Source organism: Pholcus phalangioides, unplaced genomic scaffold (genome assembly GCF_987345545.1).
Source record: "Pholcus phalangioides strain wild (caught in Gottingen) unplaced genomic scaffold, Ppha-v1.0 ptg000028l_1, whole genome shotgun sequence".
Taxonomy (NCBI): Eukaryota; Metazoa; Arthropoda; class Arachnida; order Araneae; family Pholcidae; genus Pholcus; species Pholcus phalangioides.
The window spans coordinates 3,889,241-3,913,412 of record NW_028301618.1 but is presented as its reverse complement, the minus strand read 5'-3'; the positions used below and the strand labels follow the sequence as shown (position 1 = coordinate 3,913,412).

Genomic DNA, 24,172 nt, shown 5'->3' with positions numbered 1-24,172 from the left:
TGAAAATTAATGTCTCCGTATTCTCTTTTAATATTCAACTGCATAAATTCATATGGTTTAGGATATTTTACAATTAATTATGGGCCCGTAAAGTACATGGAAGAAATTCCACAGCTTTAATTAAACATTTTTGGAAGCAGAAACAGGCACAAATAGATAACTTGAAGTTCGGGGGGGGGGGATCGAAATACCTAGCGCCCCTTAAAAAAGGAAAAAAAAAATTATTTTCTATTTTTCTTTAAATCTAGATTTGTTTATTTCATGAAGTCGCCATATTGGTTAACTTAGACAGGGTTTGCATGTCCCTTCTAAGAAAGAGGGAGATATCACGTGATCCAAAAAGCCTCATTGAAGGAAACCCGGGCAGCGCCGGGTATTATAGCTAGTAAGTAATAAAGTGCATTACGTGAGGTACAAAAAATTCCACAATATCGTCCAAGACGCGATACGAGTTACAATACGTAATGAACCAAAACATTTCACAATACGCAATGCACAAAATTTCATGATAGCACACAAAGGCCACAACAAGCATAATGTGCAACGAGGCGGCCAAAAAAGATATGTTTAAAAACTACGGATGTCAAATATATAACAAAATTACAACACAAAATGAGAAATTATCACAAATTATAAAACTATTACACACTTAGAAAAAGTTATAAAAGTTAATCATGACAATGTCATGACGCAATAAACAATTCATTGAATAATTTTCACATCCAATGTGAATCTTTTCTACCGCAGATACCATGATTCTACTCTATTAGATACAAAGAAAAACTTTAGTCAACGTTCAGGTATGATGTGCAATAAATGATTATATTCATTTCGGGCTCAGTCAACCCCTGCAAGGGAACGTCCCCACAGCATTAAAACAGAAACAGTTTACCCTACTGCCCTTTCCTAGAGTAACCTATCGTTTATGTTGAAGTCCTGTTTGGTATAGGACACCAGTAAATTATAACACAAAACAACAGAACAGACAAAGAGCGACCACTGCCTCCCATTCTCTTGGTGGCTGGTCGGATTCTGTTTTATGCTATAATATCACAAAAATATATATAAACATCACCGGTATTTACCCAGTTGATGGCATCACAAAATGCAAACACACCCAGAAGAAGGGTACTGTATTGTTCGATTGCAAATTTATCCAGTGGTGATAATCGAAATAATGCGATCACACGATGTTCAAAACACAGGCAAGAAAATACGGGTTTGACAACAGAGACACAAAACAGTTCAGTTCCGTTCCGTTAAGCAGTTCCCAGAGATATTGTGTGACCCTCAAAACATATTCTGTACCCACGTCTGTGAACCATAGTTGAGGGTGGTGTTTTGTCTTGTCCAGCAGCTCCTGTTCAAGAAATAAATAAAATAAATTATATATATATATAATCTAGTATAATTAGTGTGATCATACATCCTGTATTCAACAGGAGGGTCCCTGTTTGAAAAACCTGTTCCCACACAAGAGAAAGCATGCACTTCCAACAGGCTCTCCTCCTCCTGCTGGAACGGAAGGGGTGAATTTCCACCTGCGGCCTCCCACAATACCTTCTAGAGTAGAAAGCCTTCGCCCACAATATTTTCAATGCTGTGACGTCATCACACTCCGGCCTAAATATAGCCGCTCTTAATGCAGCTTTGGGCCTAAACGAGAGAGATTTTCTTCTCTGCATTCTCCCCCGACGACGCTGCTTGTCTCAAGTAATCACCATTAAAGCATCAGTTCGTAATGAACGCACGTGGTCGCTGATTGTTAGAGATATTTTTCCAGAAATATACCTGACAAGTGCTGTGTGTTGTATTGCATAGGTAATTATCTGTCAGGACTGAAAGTATCCGTATTTTCTTTTCAGAAATGCAAAGATCTGAAGAGGAAGTGGTTGAATGCCATTCAAATAAAGGACTTCGTACCCAATGATCGCAGTAGTGCAAGTGCTCATTTCATATATTGTTTCATTCTTTGAGAAAAATTACAACAAAAAAACAAAGAAACTCTTATGGAGTAACAAGTAATGGTCAGAGTAATGGAAAGAGACTAAATTAATTTCATGTTATTACCAATAGCCATCAGTCTGATTATACTTATTTTGTCTAGGTATGTGAACTGCATTTTCTGGCCACGGATTTGGTAACAGAATCCTCAGCTTTTGACAAAAAAAGTGGACTGTAACAGCTCCGTTAAAAATTAAGAGAAGAAAGAACGCTTGTGCCATGTATCTTCGAAAGATATCCCTCAACTTCTATGGCACTTCCTATTGAACGAAGGTTATCTCCAAACTCCAAAAAAAAAAAACCAGAGAATGAATGCTTAAAAAAGGCCCTTGAGGAAAGTGTGACTGATGCAGCAACAAATTCTCAACAGAGACAAATCAGCAGTATGGAAGATCTACAGCAATGTGTTGAAACATTTGGTCTTGACAATTTTTATAAAGTGTCGAATCAAAGTGACAAATTTTGTGTTTATCATTTGGATATGTAACCCATACACACAGATTTTGCATTCAGTGGTTGTAAGTAATCTTAATGTTTCTGTTTATCTAAAAAGTATTGCATTGAAAAAATTTCAAAATTTACCCTTCCATATAAGATGACAAATTTCAATGACTTAATTGACATATTAGACACAGTTAAAAGTAAGAAATCTATTTTAGAGGAATTTTCCTCACACATAGGATTCATAAAGAAGAAAATATTTAGAAATATTGGTTTCACAGTTATTGGTGTTGTTACTGATAATGCTATCAATAGAAAAGCAATGAGCTCGTTCACAAAGCCACATAAGAATTTATATGTGTATCCCCATCCTCAGTGTCCATCGAGATCACTATTGTTTGTTATAGATAGTGTGCATTTGTTAAAAAAATATCAGAAATAACTGGTTGAATCAAAGAAATGATGGCAAGTGCTATTTTTACCCTAACTTTGATGTTTCAGTTGACAATTTTTGCGTCATTGAGACAACTGTATGACAGACTCTGTAAATGTTGTCTCATATGCAAGAGGGCTAACATGGAAATGTCTAAGACCTTCTAATTTAGAGAGACAAAACGTCAAACTTGTAATCAGTCTTCAATAAGTTTGTTTGCGAGACTTTAAATATATTGGATAGACAGAAATATCCCTCATTTTACTGATACTGCTGAATTTATCAGAGTAATCATAAAGTGGTGGGAGATAAAGAATGTAAAAAGTGATTTTTAAAGGCAGAAATCAAAAGGGATCCGTTTATGACCCCTATGCAAGGAAATCATGATGAAAAAGTTGATTTTCTAGAAGATTTCCTTGTGTGGTTGAATAGTTGGAAAGCAATGAATTGTCTATCAGCCCTCCTGTTAGACAATTCATTGCTTTCCAACTATTCAACCACACAAGGAAATCTAGAAAACCAACTTTTTCATCACAATTTCCTTGCATAGGGGAACATTTCCTCTCAAAGGAAACTCACGGGACTCTCGGACAACAGCTATTTAGGAGTTAAAATACTGTCTTGAAGAATTCGAATTTGTATATATTTTGCCTGGAAAAATCCAAACGGATGATTTGAAGGCTAGGTTTGGCAAATACAGACAATTAGCCAGCGCTCAATACAATGTCACTCTCAGGCAGGTCTTTGAGTGCAAAAAGAAACAGAGTGCAAAGCTTGGCATCAGCTGACATTCCACTTATAGGTGGAACATTCACACTGGAACATGAGGATGTTCCAGTTAATTTGAGTGAATGCAAAGGTAGCCACTAAATAACTAAGTGTTCATGTACATAGCGGGATATTGCTCCCATGCTTTAATGAAAAAACTTAAATGCTCAGAATGTAAAGAGTACCTAACTGTTGGAAAAGAAATGTGTTTAAATGAAAGTTTCACACTCGTACAAAATTTGAATAAAGTGGGTTTGACGTGTCCAACTCCCTGTAGTTGTTAGTTATGTTCTATATAATTACATTATGACTGAGAAACTGAAAAATGATGTTGAATTCATGTTTAATGCAAATGTTCAATTAAAGATTGTGATCACACTTTGCTTCATTACATAATTCTCAAAACTAATCTACGTATCATTCTTGGTGTGTTTTTCTTCTGGCTTATTTCTAAAGAATCTTCGAATAAAAATGAATTTTTAAGAGAAGTTATAAATATTAATAGAACAATTTTATGCAAAGAAGAAACTGGTGACAATGAAAAAAAAAAAATTTTTGAAATAGATTTTTACTACTTGAATCACATCCTGAATGTTATGCATTTGTGTACGAATGAGAATCATGCAAACATCTATATCTAATCCACAGTTTACATTAAAATTTTCTGGAAGGAGCAAAGCAAAGTATATTTGTTTATTCATTCGTTATTTTTAATAAAATACACATTACATGAAAAGCTTGTATATATATATTTTTAAATGACTGAAAATATATAGTGAATATTGCATATGTCTATTTTAATGAAAAATAAAGGATATTTTATATAGTTGAATTGGTCTCAAATTTCTTTTGGTATTCAATGGATATTTTTTTGGTTAAAATCAACAGAAATGAAATTCCGAAAAATTAATTCTCTTGGGGAAATTTTGATGTCAAATGGTAATTTTTTTTTCAAATAGTGTCAAGTTTTCGTAAAAACTCTGGCTCTAATTGTACTTGAAAATAATGTTGAATTATAAGTATAAACTCGTCTATTTTTCCGAGTGCTCAATTCTTAGATAATTCAACCTTTTTTTATAATATTAAGAAAAAAATATAATAGCAACGCGCGCGCGCGCGGGTGGGTCAAATATATAACATGGCGTTAGTGTGTGGTGGTGCGAGAAAACGATCTTACAGGGAAGACAATTCTAGGACGGATTTCGATGACGTCACAAATCTCGGGGTCAAGCCTTCTGCTCTAGAAGGTATTGCCTCACACCTATACCAAAAATGTTTTCATCGAACGAAGAGGCGGCCAATCATCCATTCCCTCTTCTGCCGTTTCAGTCTATGCTGTCCCTAAAATTCACGGAAAACAATTCGATATAAGCGAGTCGGCTGGTGAGCAAATAAGCAATTAACTGGTGGGTGAGTAAGTGAGCAAACGAGTGACTGAACGAGTAAATGAGTCATTTATTCATTCGCTAGGTCATTGAATCGGTCACTTGCTCACCCACTAGATCACTCAAGTTGGCTCATTCACTGCCTAGGTCATTCACCCATTCACTATATCACTCATATTGATTGAGCGGGCGATAGGATGATCACATTCCCCCTGTATTTACCCACACTTCGTACCCATCTTTCTTGAGGATAGGCAAGTATTTGAAGGTATTTGCACGCTTTCTGCATATTTCTAGGGCAGTGGTTCTCAGAGTGTGCATTGGGGGCTTCAAGGGGCATCACCAATTTTTGTCAAGAGCGTTGTAACGAGCTGGCGATATTTATGTGTGCTGCTTTGATGCTTTAAAGTGGTTCTTAGACTATTCTTGGAAGGCGCGAATCATTAACTAGGGCAAGGGAGCCGCGGGGTCACAAAGGTTTAAGAACCACTGTTCTGGAGGGGGACGGGGGTTTACATGCATCAAACGCACTTCAAGATACTGTATGTAACAAATACCACTTAAAACACTTCCACATATACTTATTCAGTTTCCTCGCGAGGAAATGCGTAAATACACCAGAAACTTACTGGTCTTTGCTCCTCTTTTCCACCCACGCAAACACTAGCTGGAACAACAGCAACACAGTTCAGCTGTAAAAAAAAAACACAAAGGGGCTTAATGCAAGTCTATAAAATGTACTGACCGTTGTCAGTTCAATTATGAGTACGTATGACTTTCGTTGCACCTATCGTAAATCATGCAACCTGCCATCCTATTCTAATCAGAGGCAGGGCTGTAGCGTGTTTTCTCGGGGCCGACTTTTTTTTCGGCACCACTGAAAGGAATATTATTTAAAAGAAGTGTAAATTTTACAGTGGGGCTCCGATTTGACTCTGGGCCCTTATGCAGTTTCCCGATCTTCCCAGCCTTGTTCCACGGGCCTGATCAGAGGAAAATTAACAGTGTTACTGCCTGTGTGCAACACAAATTTTTTTGTCACCTTTTATTCTAGTCTAATTTTCTTGACCACTCATTTCTCAAATTTGCCACCCTAGGGTATAGCCCACTAGGACCCCACACCTGGCTTGCGTACTCTTTTGTAATTTTCTGCAATTCTTCTATTGCATCTAGAAATGTAAACTTTGTTTATACTCTATACGAGTAGGAAAAGCACAACACACCTACCCCCCCCCCCCCTTCTCAATACAGTCAATCCTCTCTTTTAACAAAATCCCCTTGTAACAAAAGCTTTTCTAATCCTCAAATAAATTTACATAACAATGTATTGCGAATTTCGATTCAGTATCATGAAATAAAAAATCTGTTATAATGATTTCAAAAACAAGTTTCTGAAAATCAACAAAAGAGAACATTCTAACAGAACATTCTAAAAATGATCCAGTAAAATCGGTCTCGGAGAACTTGCTGAACTATACAGGAAGAATGGTTGTTCTTCTATGGCTTGTGGGTGTGAGTAAAGAAATGTTGAACAATAAACGGGGACTGAGTGAAAAAGAATAAAATCTGTGGTAAGACAGCACTGCGCGTTAGAAATTTTTCATATTTCTTCTGTTTCAAAATGAGTGAGTGGCCTTGAAAGGAAACAGTTTGATTAAATACAACGCCACAAAAGACAAAATGCCCAACGAGGTGGCTGAGAAAAACTTATTAACGCATTTCTGATGCTGGAGTGAATAAAAACAATGTGACATTAAAATACTGCATATCTTTCCATCTACTCTTAACATTTTTTGAAAAATAACATCAAATTGCAATTTCAAATTCAAACAGCAGTTATAGAATCCCAAGACTAGACTTTCAAATATACCGATTCATTCCAAAATGTACCCCGGCACATTCATTCCCAAAATATACCAGCTACCAAGCGGTATGAGAGTAGACTGAGATTTGCGTGTACCGCTTTTTAACCGCTTCGCTCACAAGCAATAGGCGTACGAATCTGTGATAAATATGATACAAGTTTTAATAACCTTGTTCTAACATAATAGCATGTTTGAAAAAGGGGGGGGGGGACAGATGAAAGAAAAACAGTATCTCTATTATCTGTAAGTATTACAAAATAGGTATGAGGGTATAGTAGGTATGAGGAAGGTACTCTTTTCTCTCTCACCCTCACCTACCTTTCTTTTTCCTCTTATACACATGTATGCAGTACAACCTATTTCACCTTAGAATAGAACTTTTTCCTCCTCATCATGGAGATGGCATTGCATTCATTTGAGCACGTGTATACTTGTTTTGAATTTTTTCCTCGTCTTCTACAATACTTGTACAAAAAAAATTATTTGCCTCAAATATGTTAAGTAAACCTTATCCAAAAACAGTTCAATGCCTAATTGGTTTGAGTCACTTTGAGTTATCTTTGAAATTTAACTTCATTCTTTATATTATCTAGATTCTAGAACAAAAGTTTTCTTCTTCAGAATTAAATCCTGCTACAAGGAAACTTTTTAATAACAGAATGTTAAAATTCGTAAAATTGGAAATTCCTTTATAACGAAGTGATTTCTTTAGTATCTTTGAGTTTGTTATAATGGGATTCGAATGTACTAAGTTTACATTTCAATAAGAATTAATTTACAAACAATGAAAATTTTTATTAAATTTTAAAATAGATTGATGTATGTACAGCTCCCCCCTAAATTCAAAAATAAGTTTAAAAATTTACAAAAATTGGAGTTGGTATATTTAAATGTGGTTTGCAAAAAGATTATCACAAAAGGGTTTTTTTAATACAGAACAAAAATTAGTTCAAATTTTTGTTGATAGGTTGTGCTGCTTGAATGCAAATCACATAATTCTAAACCTGAACCTTTCTCAAATCAATCTCTTCTGTTCCGAAACATTTGTATAGCTTCAGATAGCTATTTGTGGCTGAGGTAAAACAACTTCACCTATAGCATTTTATTCCCCAATGGTCAACACCACAATGGAAATGCAAACCTGATGCAAGGGCCAGTAACAAGAAAATTCAGAAATGAGCTGTTAATAGTACACCTTGCATTTTATAGGACTGCTTGATTTGCATATTTCCAGTAATTTTCTTTTGTGAAATGCCCTTTGAGTGAAATTTTTTTTGCTAATCCCATGTAAATTACCAATTCCTTCACAACTAAAGAACTTTTTATACCATTTATGAATTTATGGGATGCCCTGTACACAACATTTTGAAAAAATTGGACATTTTGTTTATTTAAAAAAGTATGGTACGGACAAGACTAAAAGTACCAATGCCTAGTGATTTGGAAAATAGATGTACTACTCGATAATGTGCAAAAACTGAGGACCGCTACAATTAGAATTTCAGAATTGTATGGCATATCATGTTCCCTATTTGAAACACATTAAGGAACATTGGCTCACAACTAGAGCCCTGATTATATGCACTAAAAAGTTGTGAAATATGCTCTAAAAATATGCACTTGAAAATGACAAAATATACATTAGAAAATCCTGAAAAAGATAAAAATTTCAAAATATGTACCAAAAACAGAAAATGTACATAAAAAAATAAATTACCATGCAAAAAAAAGCAGATATGTTTTAAAATACATTTCTTGTAGCAAATTCATTTTAAAAAATATCCCCACGTATGTATATATTACATACGCAAATAACTTTTACATATTTTTCATTTAGACATTTTTAATTTGTAGTTCGTAGTAGCTACTCAAACAAAATACCAGTAACTAAGAAATTTCAGCACTATTTCTAAAAACAAAAATTTAACACTTTTGACAGTATCTCTAGAAAATATGCCTTTTTAGCAGGGCTAGAACTAGAAGGGGTGGAGCAACTGCCCCGGGCAGCAAAATTTAGTGGGATGACAATTTTAGGTGGAAACAAATAAAACCACCATAAAATTGTTGAATTTTAAAGTTGGGAGGGGGACAGCGGCAAAATTATGTTTGCCTCGAGTAGCAAAAATTCTTGTTACAGCCCTGCTTTTTGCATTAATGCACATAAATGCATAAAATCAAAGAATTTTCAGATTAAGAAGATTTATTGAAGCTCAATCACTTTTTTTATAAATTTTTCAAAATAAAAATATTGCTCATAATATTTTCAGAACATTAAATCTCTTTGCGGGGGAAGGGGACAGTGAATTAATAAAAAAAATTGTAATATTTTGTAAATAACTGCTTTAATCCCACCTACGGGGGAGGGGGAACCGATGTTAAAACATTATGAGCAATATTATTTGAAACAAACTGATTGAGCTTTAATAAACCTTCAAAAATATGCACTTATTTTGAAAATTCAATTTTATGCATTTATATGCATTAATGCTAAAAAAGGCCAAAATATGCAGATGCACCTGCATATAATCCGGGCTCTACTCATAACTAAGAAAAAAAGAAACCACAGAATTCCAAGACAACTACAAAGCCACAGAGAAGAAAAATGATTAAACAATGCCATTCAAAAATCTAATGATGAAACATATTAAATTCCACAGACACTTACCGAGCCATTGCAAATATCCTAATTATTGAGAAACTTATGGAACCACAGTGATGAAATTAGAATATGCTTCCACTTTGTGATCATCAAATATCTTCAATCTCATGAATGACAGATGAGAGCTTTCATACACCAAAACTTTTCATCAGCATCTCAAATGGTATTTGACAAATGGGAAGAAAAAATAAACAATGTGAGATATGTCACCAGCAAAAAACATAGGAAGATTAAAAGAAAGCTTTTATCCATCCCTTTCCTACAACACAAGACATCACAACACAAGAAACACAAATCACAAGACAAAGACAACACACACATTCATCCCTTTCATACAACACAAGACATCACAACACAACAAACACAAATCACAAGACAAAGACAACACACACATTCATCCCTTTCATACAACACAAGACATCACAACACAAAAAACACAAATCACAAGACAAAGACAACACACACATTCATCCCTTTCATACAACACAAGACATCACAACACAAAAAACACAAATCACAAGACAAAGACAACACACACATTCATCCCTTTCATACAACACAAGACATCACAACACAAAAAACACAAATCACAAGACAAAGACAACACACACATTCATCCCTTTCATACAACACAAGACATCACAACACAACAAACACAAATCACAAGACAAAGACAACACACACATTCATCCCTTTCATACAACACAAGGCATCACAACACAAGAAACACAAATCACAAGACAAAGACAACACACATTCATCCCTTTCATACAACACAAAAAGCACAAATCACAAGACAACACACATTCATCCCTTTCATACAACACAAGACAACACAACACGAAAAACACAAATCACAAGACAAGGACAACACACACATCCATCCCTTTCATACATCACAACACAACAAACACAAATCACAAGACAAGGACAATACACACATCCATCCCTTTCATACAACACATCAAAACAAAAAACACAAATCACAAGACAAAGACAACAAACACATTCATCCCTTTCATACAACACAAGACATCACAACACGAAAAACACAAATCACAAGACAAGGACAACACACACATCCATCCCTTTCATACAACACATCAAAACAAAAAACACAAATCACAAGACATGATCACACAAGATCAGAAATTCAGTATATAGCACATACATAATGAGATATGATCTCTCATCTTTTGGATGACACTTCCACACAGTTGGTTTGCGGATTTGAAAAACCTGAAAATAAAATGTGTCTTACAGCAAATAACTAAATACATGCAATCACATCTCAGTTATGGTCATTTGATGCATAGGACGAATTAGATTGGTAACTATGGTACACAATTGATTTTCTTTGCAGTTTTTCTTGGTTCTAGGTCTTGTCAGCAAAGGCGCTTCAAAGGATTGAAAATAGTATCAAGCTCATTAAGCTTCTAATAATCCTTTGTCATAATAGATGAGTGTCTTCTCACAGTTAGCACCTCTTCAATGCACATAAGTGTTGTTTGTTTCAAAAAGAATTTGAAATAATTTCACTTAAAGTTAATAAGCCCTGGCTCTATTGTTCAATGCTGTTTCTATATGTAACTTTTTTCTGGATATGCAATGTATACTGAATTTTCCTTGGACCTATAAGTTGTACCAAATGTAGAGGTTAAAAGTAGTATTTGCCTTCAATTTCAATACATAATCTGTATATTACAGTACTTTTACTTTCCATAACAGTAGTGAACAAATAAAAATTGTATAGAAATCAAAGAAATGTGTTTACAGGATGGAAGATAAAAAGTTTTCCAGTTTTTGATTTGACCCATAATTAATGAGCTATAATGCTTTAAAAATTGATAAAGTCACTTCAAAACCCTGCCAATTTCACCGAACGAACACCAAACATTTAACTTGGTGTTTTTTAAAACTGAACAATGATACAACCCTAAGTAATCGAAAAAGTAAACCAGTTTTTTTTCCTCTTTTGTTGCATGTGTGCACTTTCCAAATTTTTACGCGGTTGTTAATTTATAAGATTTTCCAAGATTGCAGAGTTTTTGAATTCATTTGTAAGATTTTAAAAAAAATACTGCCGCCCAAAAAAATTCTAAAACTTTGCTCAAATATGTTACTCGCCACGTGTTAGTAAAATGAACCACAGCTTTAGAAATTAACCCAAGTATTTTTTAAAACAAACCCCTTTGAATAAAGTATCTCCACACAACAAATTTAAGATGAGATTTTTTGTTTCCAGTTCAGATTCAGAAGTTTTGGAAGATTTACACGTTGCATCACAGCTTTCGATTGTAATTCTACAACACAATTAACTTGAGTAACACCACAAGCATAATGAATGAAATGGATCACAGTTACAAATTGTCACGATGACGTCTAAAATTTTTACGGCATCTCATTAATGTTATGAATATGTGTATGAAAAGTAGCCCCCCCCCCCCTCAAAACCATATTTGGAACAACAGACAGTAAAGACGTGGCTTTCATTTCGAAAATTGAGAGCTGGGGGGGTGTAAGCACATGATTTTTTGAAAAAAAATTAACAAAATATGCACATAAGAACAAAGGGACTGTAAAATTAATAGTGCCTAGGGAGGCAACATCCTGAAGTTCATCTGTGTGAAAAGGGGGCCCCGGGAGCACAACTACCCCCTTATAAACACTCCTAATTTCCTGACATGACAAGCAGTTATTTTTAATTGGTCATTTGTTTTGGTGTAGTTTGACCTAATTGGTCCTTGCACCACAAAATACATAATCCAATTCAATAAATACGCCCCAGAATAAACCTTCATCTGAAAAAAATTACCAAGTTCTGCGTGAATCATGCAGGCTGGAATAAATTTCAAAGTAGTGCAAATCTTTCTTGAGAAAGGTAAAGTAAAAATTTATTAATATTTCAGAGCGACAAAAATCAATTGCAGTCAAAAAGGAAATGAAAAATCTTCACTGCACATGCAGAAATCGGTATGAAAATGACTCAATGAATAATCGATAGAAAATATCCGAAACTACTAATTATTTTGAATATGCCAATTCATAAATACCTTAAAATATTATTTTACTGTTTTTACAAGTCACCTTCGTCAAGCTACCATTTTTGCAATCTTCGTTCAAGTTTGTCACACGCAACTGTTTTGATGAAGTTTTAAAATAACTCAAAAATATTACAGTTGCATTCATCATGTAATCTGATTAAAACAACAGCATATAAAAAGGATAGTGTAGTATGCACTGTATGCACCTTCCCGCAGAAAATTTGACTTGATAGTGAAGGTAAAAAAATTTCACATTTTGGCAAAAAGTATTGATTTGGTTAAAAAAAAAATTTCAAGTAGATCTCATTTGGCTAACACTTTAAAAATCCGGTGATAAATTTGCCAATATAGTGGATGAAACTAATACGTAATTACACATAACAAGGTTATACTATCACACCACATGGAGAGAAAAAGTGCCAATCATGAAGGAAGAAGGCCAAATTTGGCTTCTAATGGGATTGAATATTTCAGTTCATTTTTAAGAAGTGACAACCCACTGCTGGCAGAGAAATGCAATTTGGTTCTGTGTTTGGCATATAACTGACCGTTAGAAAAATGACACGTCACAAAATTTTAAAAGCTTATAACTCACTTGATAGATGGCGCATTTCTTTGTCGCAGTCTTCTGTTGGCAACAGGAGTTGATACTGGTTTCGGTTAAGTGCACAGATGCGCGATTGGTGGAGAACTGGCAGAGGGCATGTAGGGAAAACTCCAGACAGTCCATACAGTGGCGCCGCCAACCTGGAAACTGTAAAATAGAATTTGGTAGAACATTCTATTTCTTGAAGTTCCTGCCAGGGTTATAAATAGTCTGGCGCTCACAAGATGGCAGGCTCGAATAATGGCCCCCACAAGGGGTGGGCTGACAAAGCTCCAGCCCTGGGGCCCGGGAGGATTTTAATCATTTTTTTGTTTTTTCACGCTATAAATTCATCATAAAAGGGACCCCGTGAAAGTCTGGTCTGGGGACCAGTAAAAGATCCCAGCCTAAGGGCCCTGCTTCAGGATATGGGGGCCATGGCTCGAATAGAGACAGACAGAAAATTCAGTTGTGATTGAACGTTGAGAGAAAGTCGTTAGCTCTCTGATTAGCTTGTAAATACATGTAAACTGCTGTTCTGTAAATAAATCTGTTCGTCCGTTGAACCGCTTTTTGTTTTGCAAACCCAAAGTCTTGTGGAAAATTATCCGGAACAATACAATACATCAAGTTAGGGGACCTATCTCGTAATTACTTGAGGAGGTTAAACAATGACCAACTATTTTCATCTGACATATGGAAGATGACCAGGCAGCGTTTCAATTTCGGAATTGTTGTGTCAGATAATGTTTGCTCAAAAACGATTAAATTAGGTAGCAAAGATAATAACTAAGTTAAAAAAAAACAATCCAAAATTTCTACATTTTGAAAAGCGTGATTTTACAGACTGTCGGTGCTTACACTGAGAGATGCGATGTGTATGTTCATTTTCGTTTTGAAAAAACAATCTCCAAGAGATTGGCCTACTGCCAGTGCCGTCTTGAGACATGGGGGCCCACCCGCGCCAAGAGAAAAGGGAGCCTTACAAAAATTGGATCTGGTTGAGATTTTTGAAAACTGGCATCAGAAAAATCATTTCGCCCGAGGAGAGGGGGGCCATGATGCTCTTAAAAAAAAGACGACCCTGCCTACTGCATCACGATATTCAACTGTCAACCAACCGAGTGGCATTTTCAAAATTGACAATAATTTGATAAGCATTACTGAGCGTTTAGCAAGTATTTCCAAAATTAATAAATTTTATATCAGAAATGTGTGGTGGATGCAGGGCCTTATGTTGAGAGAGAGTTTATAAACTCTAGGGTCTTCGCAGCCACTGGAGGAGAAAAACCAGTAAATTTGAAAATAATTATCAATATTTTTGAATAAAAATAAATCTAAGTTTGACGAATGAATAAATAAAAAATAGCCCTACACACAGGGCTCCGCCATAGAAATTATATACCTGAAAGAGCTCAGTGGGTCAAGAGAGGTTGAGAACTGCTGATCTATACTATTATATTGAAAGCTACATAATATAAAAGTAATATAAGGGAAAGAACAGAAGCAGTTTTATCAATATGAAATTCCTTGTTTCTGAGGATATTTCATATAGCATTTACCGATATATTTGAATTCGAAAATCAGAGGAAAGTTGAGAAAAAAGCCAACAAAGAACAAAAGGGATAATGCTTCTTTCCTAACTTTTCTTCATTCTTTGAATTCGGATATCTCTACGAATATTGCACTTAGAAACGGAAATTTCTTCATTGGCATCAGAAGAGACAGGGCAATAATTTTTTTAGTTCGGTTTTTGGGTGCAGGTTGTCCATATAAAAAGTTAATTTATTTTATTTTAATAACTATACAACAGCTGAAATTTCTGACTAAGCACATTTACATTCCACAAGAATGACTTTAATATCTGTCACTGTTTTCTTGCTATTCACATTTTGCAAACCGTCAGGCGATTGTGGGACACTGTATATTCAAGTAAAGAAAGTATTCAAATCACACGAGTGCACAAACCACTGGCGGGTCCTGGAAAGAATTTTTAATCTGTCCACGAAACAATTTAGAAAAAGTATTTCATTATTTCAAAGTACACTTTAGGACGTGCGGTTAAAGATAATATGTATAGATATTATGTAATGCGTGCATTATTGATTTTGTTGATAGACTAACCTGAAAGTATCTTGGCACCAATCAATGGTGCAGAGATACACTGGTGTAAGAAATTAAGAGAATTTGCAAACTTGGTCGATTATCTCTAGAACTACTGTACCGATTTTAATGAAATTTGATATGTACTGTACATACATTGATACAATACAAAACAAATAACCATTCAATAATTGTAATACACACGCATGATCGTGCGTAACACTCGTTGGAGTCGGAAGGTATGGAACAGCGGTTGCAGAATAAACAAAAAAATTGGTTAATAGATGGGTTAATATGGGGTATGGTCCCCTCTTACAGATATACAGGTCTCGCAGAGTGATTTCATCCTTGAAATAAGGCAGTTTATCATTTCCTGTGGCAATTGTTCCCACTCGTTCAGCAACACTGTTTTCATTCCCTGGATGGTTCCCGGGGGGGGGGGGGGGGGGGGGATTGCGAGTTGCAATTGCCCTCCACAGAGCGGCCCAGACATGCTCTGTAGGGTTAAGGTCTGGAGATCTGGCTGGCCAATCCATCCGGCGAATATCCTCACTCTCTAGAAAATCGTCGAGCAAAAGAGCTATATGTGACCTCACGTTATCGTCCATTAAAATGAACTCAGGGCCAACTGCACCCCTGAAAAGGCAAACATAGGGCTCCAAGACCTCACACCAATCACAGTGCCTCTTTCAAAGACATGGAAAGGTGTGCGGCCATCCAACATGATGCCTGCCCAGACCATTAAACCTCCTCCGCCATAATGGTTGATTTCGCGGACATTGGAGGGTAAGTAACGGGTCCCTGGTTCTCTCCATATGAACGTACGGCAAGAATCGGTGCTTAGGCTGAACCGGGACTCATCAGTGAAGAGAACGGTCGCCCATTGATCCATACTCCAATCTCTATGCTCCATGATAAACGGATTCTCCTGTCCGTAGAAGTGAGTGGGACGCAAACAGCAGGTCTTCTTGCAAACAACCCTCTCTCATGAAGTCTTTTGGAAACAGTCACCCTGATACACGGGTTCCTGTGGCTGCATATAAGTCACGAGAGAGCTGAGAAGCTGTAGCACTCCTGTTACGCCTCGCTATAATCGACAAATGGCGATCTTCTCTGGCCGTCATGGCTCTTGGACGACCTTGCCCAGGCTTTCTCTCGATGGATCCGGTATCCTGGAACTGTTTTCATAAGTTACACACGACGCTGGGCATTAAATTGAACTCTCTACAAATCTGGACTTGAGATTGGCCTGCTTCTAGCCTCCCCCACCTCATTCCATCATCTAAACGTTGGTGGTTACTCATTTTTACTGTTACAATTTGAAATTAACCGATTGCTGCAAAATAGCACCAAGAAATTCACCGAGGAGTGCTAGCAAACGAAATGAGTCTTAGCTCACGCATGCTTATAAAGCCCGTTTCTCTACTACTACTACACCAAACACCAACTCTGACCATATCGCTATATTGCAATTTACTGCCATTAGTGAGATGAGTTGTAAATGAAGGCGCTGTCTATCGGTGGTCGCCTTGAGTTCGTTAGGGAAAATATCTTATCTATATTCTCCCTTGGGTTCGAACCCGGGACCCTGACAACAACCTTCACGATGGCAGACGAGCATCTTACCGCCATGCTACTCGGGCACCCTGTTTCTCTACTGGCTCCGCCTGCACACACGTGTACGCTTACGTATTTGATGTACAAGATTTACATTTTTGTCTAGAAGCAGTGGTTTTACGTTCAGTTCTTTTCATGAAATTCGATAAAATATGCAAATTGTCTTAATTTATTTCACCAGTGTACTTTCATGTTCAAACCATACATTCAAATTAAATCTTTCAGTATTTTTCATTGATGTGTAGATGCCTGCGTGCCAGAGATTAAGTGCTCCCACCGTTATATGGCAATCATTATAGATTGGAATAGGATACAAATACAGGGCAGAAAAGTAAAATTTAGGCACAACTAATATATATATATATATATAGTACCACTTTGTCTTTTGTTTACGATTTATCAGTAATGGCATGGGAGGGATAGAAGATGGGAGGGGGCGGCAAACTTTGTATAGCCCACAGGCGGCAAAAACATAAATACGGCCCTGGTTCTCAACAGCTTGGCCTTGTGATTTTGTCTCTCTGCTCTGAAATCATTTTCAAAGCTGACAAGCATATTCACCTATTTTGCAAGATAAACTTCCATCATTTATTTAAAATTATTGTCAAATTTTTGCAAAATTCCCAGTTTTTTTTAGAGAAAATGGAACATTATCAACAGCAAATTTGACATAGTGAAAGTGTTATCAAAAACCCAACCCACTGGGTTTTTTCGGGTTTATGATACTATAGCACGAGGAAAGCAAGTTATATATGCTGTAGCCTACATAAATATAAGACCTAGTAATACATGACAACTATTTATGTAATTATCATATCAATGGTGGGTCATTAAAGAAAATTCTCAAGGGGAGGCAAAATTGTTTTACATCATATTATGATTATGGGTTTATAAAATGTTTTTTTTTCTAACCCCTATAATATAAATAGCATTGAATACAGATTTATTAATGTATTTCTCTTTAGATAGATTATGACAATGCAATAAAACCATTAGGAAAGCATAATGTTTGTGAGTAAGTACAGTTTAAGGTGTAATTTTTGATGGATTTTTTTCATGGGTTTTTACGCCCGAATTTTTTTGGGTTGGGCAAAATCAAACCAACCCAGAGCCAGCAAAGCACAATGAAAGAAAATTTCACAGAAAATGATCAAAAGAACTTGCTGTATTTGTGTCTCTTATCAGCAGATCTGTACCCTCGAAATGCTTAAATTGTGGATTTTCTTACCTTCTGGGAATAATGCTAAAAACACTAGGAGAAAAAATTCTGAAAGGAAATATGGCAATCAACACAATTGCAACCCCCTTAACCCCCCCTCTTTCTTTGTGGCTTGCCATGTCTGCATATTCTCAGAAACAAACAACAAACAAATCACTAAATGGATATCAGCCATAGTTCACTGGCTATTTTCATATACCACAGCGCAATCACAACAAAATTTGCTGTTACGATGACAATATGCAATAAGAAGTGTTGCAGCAACACATTTTCAGCGCATACAAAAAATTGTGCATATTTGATGAATATAAATGGGTATGGATAGTTTTTTATAAAAGATTCAGAGTTGAGGTTTTACTTTTAATAAATGAAGAAACTCATGAAAGTGACAGGATAAAACAGTCATACATCCCTTGCGCTCATAATTAGACAAGGACACCATAAAAAGCACATAACATAAGACAATAACACACACACTCATCCCTTTTTCTCATAATTAGCCATGACAACACAAAAAACATAACCCAATATAAATGACATTCTAAATTATTTACTTTTGTTAGACAAGTTATTGAGTTACGTAATACATATTTGTTTTAATGATCATACTATTCTTTTTAACTTATAATTTATGTCTAAAAAAATCCTGTTTTTGATACATTATAGAAATTAATATAAAGTATGCCTATACAGGTGTTATGTTAATGGACTGACAAACTCAGCCGGGTTGTTAATAGACATCGAGAACAACAAAAATTGCAATGGAACATGGTGTTGCAAACCACGTTTAGAGGGTCAAAATCATAAAAAATACATGCAAGTTCTGATGCCAGGCTGGAATGACAAAAAAGTACAATAACTAAAAAAAGACTTATTTGATTAATTATTAAAAGAGTTGTTGGAAGTGGCAGTAGCCGACATCATTGCACATTCTACATCGATATAAAAATGATTTCTAGACGTGCTCAAGCATACCGGGTTTGCTTTTGATGTCTACCACAGCAATGACAATCCACGTCACGAGATCCTCTAGTTTGTCCATAGGCGTTGCATAAATGGTGGTAACGTCAGATATGGTGAGTGAACCCATGAACGAATTCAGTGTTCAACTGACATCCACCTTTCGTCTTCTCTGGACTAAGAGTCTGCACCCTCTCAACATGGTTTGCGACACCATGTCCCATTACAACTTTTGTTCCTCTTGATGCCTTCTAACAGCCCTCTGAGTTTGTCGGTCTATTAACAGAACACCCTGCATATACATATTTGCTTTCGTTGCAATTCAATATATTATTCATATAATTTTCAGTGGGAAATCCAAAATTGATTCAAAGCACAAAATATGGAAATTTATTCCGTACTTACGTAATCCCAATGCATCTTCAAATGGGAAATTTATAGCTGGTTTGAGGATTTGAATGATCTGAAAATGAAGTAAAAATACAGTATAGGTGCTACAATAGATATAAATTTTATATTTTACGAAACAGGCGCAATACAGGGGAAAAATATTTTATCCAGACAAATCTGATTATAAACTATTTATGTGAATGCATCTCCAATTTTGCTTCACCAAACCAAATCAGTTATACAATCAGACCCACTTTATAACGAGCCCACCTTTAGCAAGAGTTTTAATTCAACGAGCAAATAAATGCATTTAGTTTGGCACAATTCTAACTGTATAGTAATTCTGTCATTTATAGTGTGAGCGGGGTTTTTTTCATGGAACGAGATATTTAAAAAAATGAAAATGAAAAGTACATAAATGAAAGAACTACAAAACCGAGCTTTGGTAACATGGAAAAAAATTCATTTTGACAAGGAATGACCGCCAATAAAATGATTCAGCAAAAGACCTATGAGGCAATGGCCCTTTGAAGTTTCTTGTCAATATGCAGAAACAGCGAGAAAAATGAATATAGAAAATAAAGATAAGAAACCCAAAATGACTAATTAGAATTTTGAAAAACTTCTGAGCCTCACTTTACTTCCAATATAAATTTTTCCATGTGTTTGAACGTGAGAATCAACTCTAAAATTTTCCTTTCTCATATATTGTGTTTACTTTTTTGGGAAAAAATAAAAAAAACCCTCAAAAGCAGTTTTTACTGTCAAAGAATTTTAACTGTACATCATCATGGAGATAGAAATCTACTTCTGTTACTCATTCATTCTATGCATTCTCAGCTCCATAGTAAATCATGAAGTTGCTAGAAACAACTCAAATATCCGATATAACTTTATTCATGCTTGCTGCAGCTAATTTCCGCACTTAATTTCCAGAATTTCACTGTTTTTGCTCAAAAACAGATTTAAGGAGTGACTGGATGGAATTTTTGCTGAAAACGAGCTCCTCGTTATAAGCGGGTCTGGGTGTATTGCGATGTAATGAGATAGGTGCAAAAAACTCATTTACGTTGTGGCTGGTACTTCTTCCTTTAAACCAGGAGTATCTTTTCAGTCTGAGCTTCCTCTCCTCCTCAGTAGAAACAAATTGGTGTTATATCTTGTTACAGTAGAACCTCTTAACAACCGGACATCCGAAAATTTTGTCCATTAATGAGTAGTGTCTGTTAAGGAACAGTAAAATACAGAGTTCCATTGGCATAATATTCAAATGAATGTTCATTATGGGAGGTTCTAATGTATTACTTTTTTTAGGAATATACTTCTGGGGCCCAGGTAAGGAGTTTCCGCACACGTTAAAACCCTTATATTACCTGAATGTGGTTAACAGTTAATATAACTGGATGGTTACCATATGTTTTATTTTGTTGGATGTTTGTGTGGTTTGTTTATTTTTTTTCTAAGGCTTTTATATATGACATCTTTATGCATTACCTTCCACTCACAGACTAAACAGGCCGGCTCCGAGTTTATCTTCTCTTATATGCTTATACGAATTCATTATTATGGTAAAGATAGATGCAATTTTTAAAAAAAAAAATCATAAAAATAAGTAAAACACCGCAAGAAACTCAAAGACCTGATTTTTTAAAACCAATTCCCGTAGCATTGAGAGCGTCTCTCGTAGCTCCACAATTTATTGCAGCCATCCGTAAAAATTATGGACAATTCGTAGCAGCTGGCAACTTTGCACAAATAAAAAAATAAATATGAATTACCAAAAAAATCGTTCAGATTGGCAGTGCTTGTATGTTAGAAATGGGCTACCAAAATAAAATGCAACATGTTGCAATTGTCAAGCATTTTTTGCATTATCAAGTTAAATACTGAAACAGGATTTGCCAATCTCTAAATATGGTTGAATTTAAATCAAGTTTTTTTACCTCATGAACTTTTAAAAAATTTCATTGCTGACTAATTTCATTAATTAGTAGGCAAAGAAGCGTCCCTAAGAATTATTTCCCATTTTATGTTCAATTTGGTGCGAATGACACATTCATATAAAAATACATTCAAATATTTATCAAATACAAATATATCTTTTTTTGGCAAATCACAATTTTGCCCACTGCGACTTGCAGGAGCCCTTCATTTCAAATACAATGCCAAAACAGGCCAATTGACGAGGTCCTGACCTGACCTGAATAAAACGTTTTACGGCGGTTCCGCGGTCCTGCCACTGGCAATTATTAAGCAGTTTTAGCGATAGATGGAAAAACAAATAGTCAATAGCAAATAAAGTTGCTATTGACTATTTGCTTCCCCACCATTTATTTACAATAATAATTTATTTTATTTATTTACAATAACCCCAGAAGGCATGAAATGCAACTTTGCTTGCCTTTGACTATTTGTTGGCGGAAATTGGCAACTTTGTGTCTTGAAATGAACAATGAATCCAGAATTAATAATATTTAATGAAAGAAATCATTTCAAACTCATGAGAATTTATATTCAATGAGAAAAATGGATATTTAATGAGAGAAATCACTTTTCAGAACTATTGCAAATTGATTATTTATTGAAGGAAATTTCAGAATCAATTTAAATTGATATTTAATGAAATAAATAATTTCAGAACTGCAGTGAATTCATATTCAATGAAAAATACTTCATAATTGATAAGAATGAGAAAAATATCATTAGATTTAATTGAGATTAATATTTACTGAAATAAATTCCATCATTAGCACACATTGACATTTAATTGAAATAAATTCAGAATTGATAAAAATTCATATTCAATCATATTAGGAACGCCCGAAAGATTTCATAAATTATTCTGGAATTGTTTCTTTCATTAATTCCGAATTTCCATCAATTTTGGAATCTTTTTTTATTGATTCTCAATTTTTTCATTAATTGTGAATTACATCATTTAATAATTCTGAACTACTTTCATTAATTCTGGAACTACTTTCATTAATTATGGAATTGTTTCTTCAAATAATTGTGAAATAATTTCTTTTATTATTTTTCTGGAAATACTTCTTCCATTATTTTTTGCATTATTTCTTTCAATTATTCTGCTCAATAATTCCGAATTTTCATCAAATTCTGGAATAATTTTTTCACTGACTTTGGAATTACAATAAATCCTCTTTTGTGGACACCAGCGGCAGGGCCGTCATAAGAGCATCGTGGGGGCCCTGGGCCAAGTGATTTTTCTGAGACCTCACCTGGCAAATTCTCTGAAATTTCAACCAAATTTAGATGCATACTCCTCGAACATTTCACCTATATTTCATTTTTGTGAGGCCCCCCTTCTCTTGAGGCCCAGGTGGACCCATGCGCATGGGCGGAGATATGGGGGGGGGGCAAGGTTTCAAAGGTGGAGTCGACAGATATAATGTATATGCGTATTCATAAATTGACATCGTGCCCCCCCCCATGGACCCCCGGGCCAAATGGTTCTTTTGAGGCCCTACATTGCAAATTCTAGAAAATTTCAAACGGATCTCATTTTTGTGGGGCCCTCTTCTTCTGAGGTGCCCGGGTGGGCCCATGCGTTAAGACGGCACTGCCCCCTCCCTTAAGACTTCCAAGTGTATCTCCGCCTAAGCCCATGCGTTAAAATGGCACTGACCAGCGGAACAAAAAAAAAAGTTCGTCCGAAAAAGAGGGGTGACCGTTATTCAGCGGTTTGAAATGCTTACGTTTATTATACAATGGGGGGGGGGGATATTATTTGGCCGTAAAAGAGAGGTGACCGCATCTGAGCGGGGGGGGGGGATGTTTTTACTGCATTTATTTCATTACTTCGGAACTTACTTAAATGCTGGAATTATTCCAGTAGGTGCCGCAACTAGATGCTTGGTCACCCGGGGCAAGCACCCATTTCGACTCCCCCTTGCAATGTCGAAGGAGAGGTTTCAGAATCAAATTTGCGCCCCTTCGGGTCTAGCGCCCGGGAGACCCTCCTAGTTGCGGCCCTGGTGCCAATTGTCGAATTTTCAGATGTCTCCCCGTCCCCAAAACACCTATAACATTGGGATAAAAAGAACGACGCCCTCAAAGTTTTTCGGGGGCCCCTGAAAATGTCAAGACGCCCTGGTCCCGTTTCATTCTCGCGTCTACTAAAGGTGACCGCGTATTCAGAGCACGGTTTCCAATAAATTTCACAGATTTACAAAACAAATGAATTTAGAAATTGACTGTAAACAAAACTCACCAGAAATTGAAGAACAAAAAAAAATCCGATTTCTATAAAGTTAATTTTTCTCTGAATAAATTAATACTTGAAAAACAACAACGCGAGAGCAGCGGGAGGCAGCGACGTCACCGACGACGTGAAAAGTTCAACTGCGCAGTTGTTGCTCGCGATCGTCTGCTCTCGCTCGCTCTGGAATTCGGCGGGGAAACTTCAAGGCTTCTCATTGGTCATTGCGTCATCTTTCACATCCGGGAGCTCTTACTATGTTTATTCTGCTGTTGAGAGACAAACGTGGGAGCAAAAAAAAGTCGTCTGCTCTCTCTCTCTCTACGGCGGGAAATTTCAAGCCCTATGATTGGTGGATTGTCGATCCGGGGATTTTGAAGATTTGTTTATACCAAGGAGGAGGAGGAAAAAGCAGTCACGTGGGAGGGATTCAGCTTAATATAGAAGCATTTCATGAAAAACATTAAAAATCAATTAAG

The 24,172-nt window shown here is 35.9% G+C and overlaps 1 long non-coding RNA gene across 2 annotated transcripts; it reads right to left on the bottom strand.

Moving 5' to 3' along the window:
• Positions 1 to 766: 766 nt before the first annotated feature.
• LOC149067788 (uncharacterized) lies at positions 767 to 23,796 on the bottom strand. 2 transcript variants are annotated; one of them, XR_016195283.1, is made up of 6 exons: positions 23,706 to 23,796; positions 19,490 to 19,547; positions 13,195 to 13,353; positions 9,562 to 10,794; positions 5,661 to 5,723; positions 767 to 1,360 (listed from the first exon to the last, which is right to left on the bottom strand). It is a non-coding gene; the product is annotated as an uncharacterized LOC149067788 (long non-coding RNA). The 2 variants fall into 2 exon arrangements; XR_016195282.1 differs by lacking the exon at positions 5,661 to 5,723.
• Positions 23,797 to 24,172: the final 376 nt, after the last annotated feature.